Here is an 11,297-nt window from a genome sequence, read left to right on the forward strand (position 1 = left end):
ATAAGGAATACAAATAAACGTACATATAAATATGTATAAAATTAACCGAAACATAGCTAAATATGACAGCCACAGAGTAAAAATAACTATGTACTATATAAACACTAAGGGACAGATAAATAATGTTCCAAATGCGGTCTAACAAGAGTGGATGATTTTTTAAACACTTTTGCTGTTCTTAAAACAAATCCTAACATTTGGTATTCTTTAGAGATAATTCGTTAATGTTGATATATATGCCGATTTAGAGTAGACCATCACCACCATCATGATGCTAACAAAATCTTTCATATTTGTTATTATATTATGGAATATTAATTATCCCAGTAATCTCACAAACACCTGGCATCTCACTCTACACATAATTCAGTCTCCGTTCCTAAACTAATAGAATCAATTGGCTGTACAACCTGCCCTTATTATTGACTTTCTATTTGTCCATCCCTAATCCCGTGACCACCTGACCGCGAACAATTAGGCCATAATCAGGTATACTATATAGGTAGACTAATCCGAACGCGCCAAATGACATTCCGACCGCCATTGTTTGCGTGCCGGCTGTCGGCTATTGGAGACATAATTAGTCTATATTGTCAACGCTAACCAGTACATGTTTACTTGAATAGCTCTTATGTAATATTATAGGTACATAATTAGAATATGTACAGTTAGGTTACGGTGGGTAACTAATAATCAAACCCGTTATCAATGTTGCAATTCATTGAAATTAAGGGTTGGCATAACCAATATTTCGGTTCACGTCCGAACTTTTATAAAAAAGGTTTATTTGACGACTCACGAAACGACCGGCCGGCCTGTTGGTGTGCCACGTAAACCTAGACACCAACATAGGAAGAAACCGGTTTTTATTTATCTAAACCGGTTAATTTGACAAGAGCTGTTCTCGGAAATAATGGTTTTTAGAGCGAAACCGAAATGAAAAGTTTTGCGCCAAGTACGCTATACTTAAATCTCCCGGGATGTAAACCGTGATTACCTTTTAAGTATATTGTTTTTATTCAGCTCCCGATATTTCGATGCAGTTACATGCATCTTGTTCAAGTGTAATGAAACTAATATGAATCATTCAAAACTGTTACATGATAACGGTTTAGAAATTTAATCGGTTTCCGAGCCTTGGGCAAAACTATCTACTGTAAGGGACCGTAATGCACTGTTGGTGCCCAACATTGCCCTAGTACAATATAAAAAAAATGATAACATGAAATAGATTCTCAATTGAATTCACCAAAAGTAGAGCTGCGCAAAAATAGATATAAAGTAAAAACAACATATTTAAAATATGTGAAATTCTTTTCAATATTTCATTTTATTTATTTGCTATAAATTGTATGTTTACATAAGATGGTACATTTTTTTAACATGGTGTAGCATAATTTAAAATAAAATATTTACAATAATAAACTACCTAGCATGCAATTAATTTTATGTTACATTTAATTTCGTACAGTACTCGTTAAGCCTATACGGGCATATGATAGTATCAAGTTCATTTGTATCTCACATAAGTATCAAATTTCTATATCCATGTTACGTTATTTCCGTGACAGTTGGCAAGGGTCATGTGACATCGACATGTCATGTCCCTTCATCAGGGTATACTTTGCTTTCTGTCTACTATGACATGCCGGCCAAGTCGAACGCGCTGTCTGGTCCGTACATGTCTGGTGCGAGCGAGACGCCCGCGCGAAGGACAGCTAACTGAATGATTATCAATTAAATATCGGTTTGATGCCAGGTGCACGTTCGAATTGGCCTGATGGTCAATGATGCGATATGCCTGTGATATGCATTTGAAATATCTTTGTTTTATGGCTCGTTTTTGTGTAATTATGTGGCTACAAATGTTTTTTTTACCTACATACTTAATGTTGTTTTTTGTTTTCTTCCAGGTAAGTCACCATTTCAGGCGTTCGGTACTGAGGATTTACGTATCAAGGTAAGTTGGTACTGTTTATTACGCATAAAACGCCGGTTGTCAAGGATATGCCAGGGCCAAATGCTTATATACTTCGGACACCTCTTACGTCGTTCCCCGGATAGCCTGGAAAGAGTAATAATGACGGGCAAAGTTGAAAGCACGAGACCTCAGGACCCTCCCCCTACTGGATGCTGTGCTGCACCTATGCAATTAAAACTCTAGGAGGCCATGCGCTTGGCGAGGAACAGAACCCTATCGAGGAACCCGGTCTTCAACATAAGGACATGATGTCAAGAATATCATGATCCTCATCATTATTGAAGGATCTACTGAAGAAGAAGACCGTTTGTGTGCTCTGTACAAAACCTTTGTTTCTTCAAACACAAAACGTCACTTTTGACACTGACATATCCAATCTATATCGAATATTTAGTAACTCTTGACGTATCTTAAAGTTCGAATCGGGCTGTATGTCAAATGGACTTTTTGGTCTTATTGATGTAAACTTTGTAGAGGCTTCCCGTTTTGGTCAGTTGTTGTATTATGTATAGATGGCTCATTTTCTATCCATTTATCTAAATTTTGTTATAATATTCAACATGTGTCAAGTACCCAATTGTTTATCTTGTTCTCTTTTAATAAGGCCTTTAATTAGTTTAATTAAACGATTTTTTTATATATTTTCTATTCCTTATTGGTTTAAACGGCACGAGAATGGTGAAGAAAAGAACCAACATGCATAATGTCCAAAACAACATTCCGGCAAAACCACGGGGGGCTATAGTGTTGTTATGCGTTTAAATTACGTCTTTATTACGCAACTTTTGAAAGGGAACCGAACTTTTCACATTTACGAGGGCGCATAAAACCGGGATGACCCTACGGTGGCGAAATAAAACTCCATTCTTCAGGGCACCACTCGGCGTTAATTTTAGGGGCGAAGCGTAATATGATCTCCCTTACCACGAGTTTTACACTGACATTCGCTAGCGACTGCGTAAACTAACTGACAATGCATCTCCCTCCGTCTCTGCCTCTCATTGGTGCAAGCGAGATGCACTGCGTTTGAGTTGACGCAGTCGCTAGCGTTTAAGGCCACGTAAAAATCATGGTGAGGGTAGATAGAGGGGGTGTGTAGATGTACAAGGTGTTTTACAACCGTTAGCCTGACTTTGTAAAGTCTAATAGGTTACATTTAGTGTTGGTTAAGACTGGATTCCTTTCGAGTCCTCTGCTTTAAGACTCGACTCAGTTTTTCAGACTCTTATAATTAAGACGAAACTCGAGTTCTTTTCAACTTATTAGAGACCCGAGTCTTTTGTAGAGACTTGAGTCCTTTTCGGAGAAATCGTATTTTTTTTACAAATAACTCCGAAATGCGTTGTCTTTATGTGAAATTCATGGATGTACATAACGTAAATCATACAATAACGCCTATTTCCTTTACTGTTGTTTAGGTAAAACCTATAAAATTGTTAACTGAGTCTTTATTCGGAGACTCGAGTCCTTTTGAGTTGCGCTTAAAAAAGACAATAAATGACTCTACTCGGGACTGAAAAGACTCAGAAGTTTTTTAAGCTCTGAGTCTCGTAAAAACGAGTCGAGTTCTTCAATTTAGACTCAAAACACTCGAGTTCCTACCAATACTAGTTACACTGAACGACCTATGCTATAATACATTGTTCCGTAGAGGAACAGATTGGTATTAATTAATTTATATACTTACATATTTAAATAGAAAAATACTAACTGTAAAATATCAAACAAAATCAATTCAAAGTAACTTACTTACTGCTGTCGCAGCGACCCGAGTGGATCTTGGCCTCCGACACCAAAGACCGCCATGCTTCTCTGTCCAAAGCCGTTTCTGTCTAGTCGAAGGCGCGCGGCGCCGAGTACGCTAAGGTCTTTTTGCACTTCATCTCTCCAGCGGTACCTAGGGCGTCCAGGCATGAAGTCTGGAGGGCGTACTCTGGAGTTTCAAATGGTCGAATTCAAAATATATATCATTCAAAATTATATTTTTAATGTCAATTCTACCAGCCAATATGAGGAAACAACCCAAAATTTGCATTTTATTACTCTGCCACACATGTGGATAAACTGCAACTTTCTAATCAGTTTTTGAACAATTAAGAGGGACTTTACCAGCAGATGTGGTTAATAAGTAATTTTTTGTGCATTCGTTTGTTTTTAGTGTTATCATTTAAGTTAGTTTTTAATATTTTTAAGTATCTCTATTTGTTTTCCTTACAAGTATTTCTCCTGCCTAACATTACTATAAAATATATAAGGGCTTTACTAGAAAATTACCTAGAAGAAAACGTTACTAGATACTGTCACATATAAATTTGTCAAAACGATTACCCAAAAATGCGGGGTCGTAACTTATGTGAAACGTAAGCCTACCGTAAATAACTCTTGTGAATTCGGGGGCGCTGTTACGGTCGCATGCCGAGTCGATCACTTACGGCCCGATTCGAAGACTGAGATACGATAACGATAAGTTCTGGTTTAGATAAGTTCTCATTTAGATATCGTTTGTATGTCGATTAATTGACAGAAGCAGCTCGATTCGGGCAACCAATGTCACTTTGACGTTAGAAATATCGTAGATAGATCTTATTGGGATCACAGCGGAATCGAAATAAACGTCAATTTTGACATGTCGTTTAGTTATAAAATCTGAAACGTGTCTTAATCATTCTTCGAATCGGGCCGTTACCAGGGACCAAACTTATTTGATTAAGTTTTTGGAAAAAATTTCATTTTTGGTACAAGCCTTTATCGCTGACTGTACTTTTCTTTCCACAGGCAACTAATACTCATCGAGACAATTAAAAAAAACCCGAAAAACCATTTGGTTGCGTTGTTTTACACAGAGTTTCTATGGCCACCTCCTGTCTCCATCATCAGATCAGCTCGATGGTACCATAATATTGCATTGTCATCCGACTTAAATATGTATGCAAATTTTCAGCTTCATCGGAAACCGGGAAGTGGGTCAAATTTACCTTGCAAAATTTGTCCCATACATACTAACCGGGCAAGTTAAATATAAAAGCTTGTAAAAAAAGTAATTATCGATGAGTTCCCACAAAAATAAAATTGCGCATATTTAGAAGCAATTTTCACATTTTTAGCTTTTGTGAATAAATTGTTACAAATTTTGAAAGTGCGTTTTAGACCATGTTCGTATTTTTTTTCTATCGAGTGAAAATCAAAAAAAAAATCAGGATTTGAATCGATGAAGCCACTAGAGAAAATTCTCAAGGTTCCTAATTACATTTTTGGCAACCGTATTGTGTTATCTTAAGAGGGAAGAATAACTTTGCGATCGTAGCGAAATAACGGTACTTTTTCTATGAGATTCCATTTCGGGAGAAAACGAGTTCCACTAACTAAATCGCTTTTTAGCGATAAGACCGCCTGTTGTCTGCTTCTACATTTAATCAATTGTTTATTTTTCTTGTATCTTTTTACCGAGGTGTGCCAATAAAGAGTATTCTATCTATCTATCTATATCTTAACAAATCACTTTTGATGTCGATTACTTCAGCATAATATATTCATAATATTTTGCATTGCAAATTAAAAAAAAAAAGGAATATCTATAAACCTAGGTTGTCATTGCGTCAATAACACAGGTACTAAAAAATCATGTAGAATGGAAAATACTAAGAAGTGTTTAAAAACGTTTTCTCTCTTTGTATAGGCGGCCACGTGGTATACTCCCCTCATAAGTCGTAATTAGAGTGACAGAGATAGTTGCTCGACATTCATGAACTTCGGTTTTCGCGGTTATGACTTGATCATTCTCCTACACGCGGCAAGCATTAGTAACATTCGGCAAGTACGCCTGACCCGCGTCAAGCCTTATTACATTCTTCCTTAGGGTCAAAATCGTTTGTATTCGTTTACAAATTGGACTGGACGTAGTTTCCGTAACAGGATAGGAATTAATTACGCATACAAAATGGGGCGGTTTTGAGGGGGGGGGGGGGTGGCTGAAGGTTGAGTTTTCTATGAAACTGACGCTTTAGGCATAAAATACTATTACTTATTTTGTGCAATAGGTATCTATAGACGAAGCTCTCAGTAAATTTTTGACTTAAAAACGGTTCTCATGTCACTTCCTTCCCCTAAATATACCACGCTCCGCCCGCAGTTTTGAATATTAATCTACCTAATACACAATTTCCACTATTAAAAAAAAGTTAAACTAAAACTCTTCATTGTTTAAAATATATCTTTCTAACAAATTTGCTACCTATTTCTATAGAATTTTAACTGATCAAAAAATGTCGTCCAAAATTATTTGCTTATACATAATTATATACTTTTTTTGGAGCGCCATCTAACGACATTAAACGCTTCACTATCAAACTGGCATCATTGACCGAGTCTAAGCAATGATTCCGTAATCCCGATGTGATATCAAGTAATAACGCCTACGCACTCGAAATCATTGACACATCAACGTAAGTAACGTAACGTTGTACCGTATGAGTTAAATTTAGTTACCGAATTACCTGCTAGATGTCGTTGTACCGTGTGTGAAAAATCCTACTTCGCGCTATAAAGATTTTTCCGGGAAACATGACCTCTGGCTGGTATTTTTAATTATCTTTAAGCTTTGCATCTATAAGTGACAGACAGAGTTGTACACGTCAAGTTATTATTACTATAGAGAAGTCATACAAACAAACTAGGTAATGAAATAGTCGAAATCGCGACCCAAACATCGTTGGCGGAGCGCCGTAAAATTGGCGCTTCATTTCTATGGTTTGTTGTCATAACAACAACAACTCATGGCGCAAAATACTGTGCCGGTTCTACATATACATAGTAATAATAATAGTTCAATGGTTGTACATTACCGATTGATTACACTGTTGTATGGCCAATATGAGACTACCAGGCAAATCCGAACGTACACTGACATCAAATCAATAGCTGTCATCCGCGCGGGCATCTCGCTCGCACTAATACTTTTGCGGACAAGTCTGAGCGAAATGAACACGCGAATGACGGCTAACTGTTAGGATTCCAATATCGTTCTAAAATCGGTTTGATATGCATGTTCAAATTGGCCTGTATGAATGTTTTTATTTTTGTATTGGTAGAGATATCAATTTGTTTAGAGAATACTCTCTTGCGACATTGAAATCTTCGCTATCAAACTTGCATCATGACCGAGCTACTAATAAATCACGCAATGATTCCCGATGCAGTGTGAGATACGAGTAATGATGCCTACGCACTGGAAACCATTGACGCGTCGGCGTTCATCTATTGTTGGGTTGTTGGGCAATGCCACCGTTGACGTGTTAGATGAGCTTTGCTTTCTTCGGTTCATTCAACTGTACTCTGACATTGGGCATCTTTTACATATCCAAATTTAATGTATCAGTATTAACCATAGAGACTACAAATACATCTTTGTTATATTATAGTAATTATTTGTTTTATGATTATTATTATGTAATGTATTACCGAAGTATTGATTGTTGTAGTTATAATAGTCACTATGTGACGTCACTGTAAATGTTCTATTGACTTGTAAAAGAATCCTGGAGGCCTACTAGCAGAATACATTTTTGAATTTTCATCCGGTTTAGGCTTTAGAAAAATAATTATTTATAGTTGCGAAGTTTTTTTTAGTATTACTTGCCTGCTCCCGACTGAGATGGCATATTTACCTTCTGGACCATCGAAATGGGAATTCTGTAAAAAATGTAACGACATAAGGCTGAGCGTAATTTTGTAAAGATTTTGTAAAGTATAGAACGTCCTTGCGGTGCAGTGTGCGTAACTAAAGGACGTACCATACTTTGCAAAATCTGCTCTGCCCTGCGCTGCGTGGAACTGCGTCGCCTGCGTCTCGGCATATTGTCGGGGATAGTGCAATACCGTGTAACTAACAAAGTCGAAAGAGTTCGAAATTCAAACAGTGTACAAGCTAATTGGACCTTACTGCATTTGTTATTTACGCGGTATTGCACTATCCCCGACGATATGCTTAATAGCCTCATCCACGGGTTTGGACCTATTCAGAGTTCAATCGTTATTGATATGATGCGAGCTTCGACTCCCAGAAACACAAATAAAGTTAAAAATTTAATTTGGAATGCCACTTTACATTTGGCAGAGTTTTGATAAGTAATGACCCAAAAAGCTCGGATTTTTTTTTATTTGACAGAAGCTTTAAATACACTTTACAATTTAAGCCTAAAGGTGCAAAAAAACCTTTGAGAAACCTCTGGACCAGCGAGATGGCCATTCGATGTTTGAGAGCATGCGCTATGGAATGGGCCACGTGTAGATGCGTACTTTACTATCGCTGGCCCATTACCTTTGATCTGCGGACGAAAAATCGACCATCCCATCGCCATTCCGCCGCGCCGTAACTCATTCGACGTCACGACCCATCCACGCTGGCCCATTGCCAGTCCTCATTGTCAACCAGTTTGATGGCCCATCGTGTAGAGGAGCCATAAGATCTAATAAATACACTAAAACACCCACATAAGCGAATGTAGGCTAGGGTGACCGTTTTGTGTCGATTCATATAAGAAGAATAATTATTTTCGTCTTACCTCACTTGACAAATACTTAAAATGAAGCTGCGAAAATAATCACATAATCTCAAAATTTAAATCTGACCCGGCTCTCTAAAGACGAAAGTGGAGAACGCGCGCAAAATCATCTTTTCATACAAACATTCACATTTTCCTCTCTGCATAATAATATTAACATTATTGAAAATATTTGGACACAATTTGTTATATATCATGGAATGAAATCCGTTTTTTAAATCGTAAATTTTACAAAAATCATAAAATCTAACTAACTAACTGCTTTGGTTCAGTTCAGCCATCCAAAAAGAATCTTGGCCTCCGAAACGAGAGAACGCCACCTGTCCCGATCCAGCGCGGTCTCCTGCCATGAATTGGCATTCAGCCGACGCAGGTCCGCCTCCACGACATCACACCAGCGGTACCTGGGGCGCCCGATCGGTCGACGGCCGGTTGGTCGCCTCAAGTACGCTTCCTTGACTACGCGATCCTCCCCCATTCTGAGTAGGTGACCGAGCCAGCGAAGTCTGTGGGATTTAGTTACGCCGATGATATTGGGCTCAGCCACCAACTCTTCGATGTCGGCATTTTTCCGGATCCTCCAGGAGCCGTCGTCACTTCGGACAGGTCCCAGGATCTTCCTGAGCACTTTTATCATTAAATCTAAAAAATTCAAATGTCGGCATAGAGGTATGGTTAATGTACATCAAATTATGTAAAAAGATTTTTCCATAATGTCAATATCCAGAGAGGAAAATAGGGACTACGTTTATATGGAGAAGCGCCCGTCCTCTTTCCTCTCACGAGTAATGAAGGCCGAGTAAGAAATTTCTTGTTCAAATTTTATTCAAGGTCATACTGAAGCTTAGAGGGTAAGGTTGAATAAACCTGTAACTTTAATGTAAGGTCTTACGTATTTTTAAGTTCTAGGATTAATTATTCCTAGAACTTAATAAACACTTTTGCTTTAGCGTCACGTTTTTGAATGAATATTGAATTACAAAGTTGGTTAATGGCAGAGAAGACCTTGAAACCTTATTCAAGTACCTTTTATGATCCAAATTGTTTCTAGACAGCACATGACGTGAACTGTGCCACTAATATTGTGCCGTCAATAATCACGCAGGCCTATTTTATTATACTTAGTGTATCTTCTGTAATAAAAAAAAACCTGTGCTCAAGGATTAAATGATTTTAAAGCTTTAACGAAACCTCTTACATTTTTATCTCCTTTCTTCAATTAATCAACTCTTTTAACCGCTCGCCGGGCTTATAAATGAACAGTACTGACCCTTCGACTCCATCCATCTTGGTCGCAGCAGGTCTGCATTTGTCAACAATCTGCCTTGTGGCATTATTACTAACAAAACGTCGTATGAAACCTATAGTTATAGCTCTTATACGACCTTTCTACGGGCACCGTCAACTATTTGTCCACTGCATGCAACGCCTACGTCTGTGACTCTATCCATCACCTATACGACCTCGGAAAAGCACGGGACATTCTAAATGTTTCACATCCATTGCCGCTTTTCTTCGAACTTTATTTACCTCGTTTTGTACTTACGCGTTAATGGATGTTCAAAGATGGTGAAGATTAGTTGTTGTATTACTGTTTTGGTGAAGGTAAGCGTTGTACGTGCTTTCACGGAGCCCTGTTGACAGTATCGGCTTGTTTTGATGTATGGACGTTGTTGCCGTTATAAGACTTAGTCGCTTGTGTTAGGACAAATAAAAGGTTGTCGGGTTTTGACACTTCTGCATTTTTGTAAAGGCATTTGTAATTTTATTTGATGCAGTGCTATATTCTGCGTACGTACTCAGACTGTACCTTCTAGCTTCTAGTTCTTTGTACGATGTAGTTTTTTTCTGTTTAGGGCGTCCGCCAGCTGGCGCGGTTGCACGGAGCGGGTGAGCGGGTTAGCGAAAAATAGTATGAGTAAAGCTGGCTAGCGCGGACGCGTGCTACGGATTCTACGTACTCGTGCAATTGTACCCGCGTGCGTGTGCCCGCTCCGTGCACCCGCGCCAGCTAGCGGACGCCCTTACTCCGCGCAGGTATGATTAAACCAAATAGACTGGAGGTCTGTTCAGATAGTAATTAATTTGTAGTTCAGTTTTTTATAGGCATGTCTCCAACGGGACAATTTTGCCAACATCGTGTTTTGTAAGAGCGTGATCGATTGATATAGGTATAATAGGTATCTCAATAGGTATGTCAAAAGTGTGCTCGTAGAGCATGACGTTGTTCGGTAGATACTTTTAGTAAAGCTGTATCTGGACTATACAAATGGCTACGATGAATTGCCGGGTGTTTTTGATTGATTTTGGTTAAACGCATTTCAATTTTCAAGAGTACTCGTAATTATGCTCAACAAGGGGGGGAGGGGGTTAGGGTCGGCAACGCGCATGTAACTCCTCTGGACACATAGGCTACGGATACTGCTTACCATGCTTGGTAAGGTAAGGTATTGGCGGGCTGTATGCTTGTTTGCCACCGACGTAGTATAAAAATATATATATAAGCTTCACTTTCCATGTTAGTTCACTGCATAATAAGCTATCAATATTACACTTACAACATAAATGAGCAAAATCCAAAACAAATATTCTCAAGACTACTTCGCCATTTTGAAGTTTAACTGGAAATCCTAATTTGTAAAGGACATGATCTGTCAGTTGTCAAAAGTCACATTTCTCGTAGAAGAAATCACTATCTACTTAAATAGACTTCACTGTTACAATTTTATGTATGAAAGCGTTCGCATTTGTTTCTG

This window comes from Cydia pomonella, chromosome 15 (genome assembly GCF_033807575.1).
Source record: "Cydia pomonella isolate Wapato2018A chromosome 15, ilCydPomo1, whole genome shotgun sequence".
In the NCBI taxonomy this organism is placed as follows: domain Eukaryota; kingdom Metazoa; phylum Arthropoda; class Insecta; order Lepidoptera; family Tortricidae; genus Cydia; species Cydia pomonella.